Genomic DNA, 4,645 nt, shown 5'->3' with positions numbered 1-4,645 from the left:
TTGTGCTAGGGATTGAACCCAGAGTCTTGTGGACACTCTGTAACTGAGCTACACCCCTCCTGCCACAATGTGTTGTGTTTTTAAAAATGTACTTTATTGTTATTATAAATGTGTAATGTGACGTATAGAGGGACTATAATTACATGAGTCAGGTAATGATTATAATGTGTTCTTTAAGCAAAGAAATTTTAGAAGACTAGTTTCTTTCAGTATTTGAACAAATTGGGACAAATTGAGGTTGTATTCTATGTGTTTTCTTGTTAATGCTATTTATAGAAATGAACTAGCAATGGGTCTCTGTATTTAAATATTTCCTTGGTATACCATGATCTCTATTAATGGTGGATGGGCACTAAATGTTTTCTGACTCTTGCTTTCAAATGAAATGTGAAATTACTTGTCTAAACTCTATGGAATGAAATAAATAACTTTTCTAGACTTCATATGTGCATTCAAGTTTTTTCTTATTTTTTGCTGGTACTAGGGTTTGAATCCATTGCCTCATGCTTGCTAGGCAAACACTCTACCACTTGAGCCACATCCCTAGCCCTTCAACTGTATTTTAGTCTTTTCAGTTATGGGGCTTGACCTCAGGGCCTGGGTGCTGACCCTGAGCTCTTTTCTCAAGGCTAGTGCTCTATCTCTGAGCTATAGCGCCACTTCCGATTTTCTGGTGGTTAACTGGAGAAGAGCCTCTTATGGACATTCCTGTCCAGGTTGGCTTTGAACTGCAGTCCTCAGATTTCAGCCTCCTGAGCAGTTAGGATTACAAGTGTGAGCCACCAGTGCCTGGCTCAACTATATTTTAAAACAATTTGAAAAATTGTTTCTACCTTAACATTGTGAGTTTAGAAGGTTGTAATTTATTATTAGGCTTTTGGAATATGGTTAGGTGATGAGGACAGAGCCTTTATGAGTGAATGAGGTGGCAGAAAGAGAGAGTGAGTGAGGGGTGGGGAGGCTCCTAGAGACCCCTGTACTATGTGAGGACACAGCATGAAGGCACAGTGTATGGGCCAGAAAGCGGACCCTTGTAAGATACTGATTCGCCTTGATAATATTCTGTGATTTATAAGCCACTTGCACTATGGTTTTCGTTATGGTAACTTGACAGTGAGTACTTCTCCCCCACCCCCAAGTACTAGAGTTTGAATTCAAGGCCTTGGACTTGTTAGGCAGGTGCTTTACCTCTTGAGCCACTCTGCCAGCCCTTTTTTTTTGTGTGTCCTTTTGAGATAGTCTTATTATGCCTGGGTCAGCCTTGGCTGCAGTCTTCCTATCCATGCTTATCCAATTGCTGGGACACTATGCCATACCACCATACCCAGCCATGGGTGGAGATGGAGGCTTTCAAACTTAAACTACTTTTTCTTTTCCAGAACAGTCTTGAACTGCAATCTCTGGATCTCAGTTTCCAAAAAGCTCCATCTGTCTATCTATCTATCTATCTATCTATCTATCTATCTATCTATCTATCTATCTATTAATATCTATTTGGAGTCAGAGATTTTTTTGTGCACTCCAGGCTGGCCCTAAACTTGCCATCCCCTTGCCCCAGCCTCTCCAGGGCTTTTGAAAAGACAAATATATTCAATATAAATGGCTTATTTCTAAGCCAGGCCGCTTTGTCCACCACAGTATACTGAATCATTGAAACAATAAGGATTTTTTTTTTGGTGGTACTGATTTTTGAACTCAGGGCCTCGCTAGGCAAGCACTCTACTGATGGAATCATGCCTCTGGCCTTGTGTGATATATAATTTTTAAACATTTTCCAGTCACGTTATCTATCCTCCTCTGTAGCATGTTGTACATACTATTGTGTGTATTACTCAGCTAATACATCTTGTGGATTTTCCTAATGTCTATGTTACTTTATTCTTTTTATCTACTGCCTATCCTTCCATTGTGTAGATGAACCATAATTTATGTAACTTACCCTCTATTTCAGGCTATCTTTTTTTTGATATAGGGTCTCATCATGTAGCCCAAACTGGCCTTCAATTCATAAACTTGTCTCAATATCCTGAGTGCTAGGATTACAAGTGTGTACAATTTATCTTTTTTTTCAATTGTAAGTCACACTCTTGTATGTGAAATGTACATGTAGGAAACATACTGAACACTGGAATTTATGAATCAGAACTATATGTGCATTTGTAATTTAGTTGCTATATGATAATAATAGTAATTATTATAATTATTATTTTATTCTGTGACCTGAAGACTGGAGATTGAGCTAAAGACCTTGTGTTTGCTCAGCTTGCTTGCTCAACTGGTACTCTACTACTTAAGCCACACCTTTAGCCCAGAGTTTTGCTGGTTAATTTGGAGATGAAATCTGTTGGATTTTTTTCCACCTGGCCTGGCTTCCACTGGGATCCTCCAGATCTCAGACAGTATCTGGGATTACAGGTATGAGCTGCCAAACCCAACTGATTGCTATATTCTCAAGCAAACATCAGACATAATTGGCGGGTTTCAGAGATCCTAAGGCTATTAGACTGAAGAAAACAAACAAATAGAAACCCCTCCAAAACCTAGAAAATATTGCTTTTGTCCTGAAATTCTTGCCTTTAGAATTTCTTGAACTCTGGGCTAGACTTAGTTGAATAGAGTGGCTCAGTCTGGAGCTCTGTGCTTATGGAACAATTTTCCTAGCACCTCTCCTAACCTCTACTACGAAGGACTACCCAAGATATAAAACAACAATAAAACTAGAACACATGTTTCTTCTGACCCCATCTGCAGAGAAAGGAGAACCAGGCCTTTTATCATTGCTGCAGTAACTTGCCTTCTGGGTGTCTTGAAATGTTGAAATAAAACGCTGGAACATTTTTGTTCTTTTAAGTAAACAGCAGCTCAGCTGAGCAACTCTGGAAAAGTGAGGTGGAGTTCACAATTTCCTGTGGCTCCAAATAGTTCAGTACTCCATGGACTTATTTCCATCCTATCAAAAATATGCTCCTTGACAAGAACATTAGAAATGCAAAAAAGACTTTGCAGGTATTTCTTGTCCAGAGAGAGCTAGCTAGGGAAGAGATAAGATTGTTTTCCTTGCTTAAACATTTTCATATCCTTTCCCTGCCCAGATCTGAGTCCCAGCAACCAGTGCCCATGACTCATATAGTTATTAAGGGGAGTCTTTAATTTCCTGGAAAGGCAAACACTATCCCTTGCTACCCTCACATCACAGATGATAGGAGATGCTGGGGCTTCTCGGGAGTCAGTGATGGAAGAAATTGTAAAACAGATGCACTAACTGAGAAATGATAAAAATACCTCACAATGAAAGGCTTCAATTCCCTTTTGTTCCAGGTTCGGTGACAGGCATCAGTGTAGTCCTGACTACATACAGTATTGTGACTTTCCCATGTGTCCCCTGTCCTCATTGGTGGAGGGAACACTGGCCATCAGGCAGCTCTTCCAATCCTTTCTCCTCTCCACACTGGTTCTTCTGTTTCTTTCCAAGAGACACCCAGCCCCTCACTTGCACTCTGGCTACCTGCCTTCTCTTGGGATGGTGTCCTGTAGTACTTGCACCCACCATGATGCCATGTACCGTGAGGTGGCACAGCTTGGGGAGTCCTTGCCAGAGTCAGTGCAGTACTGTGCTTTGTTGTGTTGTTTCCTAATTTCAGGTATTTTTTTTTATAGTAACCAAGATAAACAAATTCAAATCGGTAGACAGTAGCATTGAATGCTGAAGAGTGATGAATAAAGTAAAAGATAACTTTTTTGAGAGAAGAGAGTCAGAGATCTTCATAGAGGTGTGGCTAGCTGAGCTTCTTTTGGGATGGAGTCTTGCTCTATAGCTCCAACTGGGCTTGAATTCCCTAGTTCTCGGGCCAACACTTCCCTCTGAGCTATGTGCTGAACGATGATTAGAACTTCTCCAGGATAAAGGGCCAGCACGAAGGTTGGGTTTAATGATATTTTTAGTAGAAAGGAATGACGTATAGGCTTGTCAGCACTTGGTTTGTTTCTGGATGACTAATGTTTAGGGCTGTCGGTTAGCTAGCCGTTACCCACTTGAGCCACTTGGTGTCGCTCTAGCTCCTTTCACTGTGGCCTGTGTTGTCTTGCTCTGCCTTCTGGTTCCTCCTGCGGCCCTTACTTTTCTCTCCTACCAAATCTTCCTGCAGACACTTCAAGTTCTGTTCACTTAGATCGTTGCAGCAATTCCCCTCCCATCTATCCCCACATCCAGTTCTAGTGGGTAAACCATCAGTACTCAGCCAGCCAGAGGGACAAAAAGATGCCAAGCTTGGGTATCCGCCTCCTAGGTAGGCAGTTTAAATATCTACCACTCTCAGGGCCTTATTTGTTTGGATCCTGACTCAAACTATTCAAAAGCAGGGACCACTTGAAATGTGAACATTGACTAGATATTACTGACCAACAATTCAAGGTCTGATAACATTTTTGTGTCTCTTTGGAGATGCACCCATATTTCTAAGGACATGAGCTCTGGGATTTGTTACAAAATAATGTAAGAGGGAGGGGAAGTGGATAGGAGTATAGATAAAACATGGTTGGCAGAGAATAGGTGATTATTGAACTAGAGAAATGTGTACATAAGGGTGCATTATACCGTGTGTGTGTGTGTGTGTGTTCCAGACCTGGGCTTGAACTCAAGGCCTAA

The sequence above is a fragment of the Perognathus longimembris genome, chromosome 2 (assembly GCF_023159225.1).
Source record: "Perognathus longimembris pacificus isolate PPM17 chromosome 2, ASM2315922v1, whole genome shotgun sequence".
Taxonomy (NCBI): Eukaryota; Metazoa; Chordata; class Mammalia; order Rodentia; family Heteromyidae; genus Perognathus; species Perognathus longimembris.
This window is presented reverse-complemented; position numbering follows the sequence as displayed.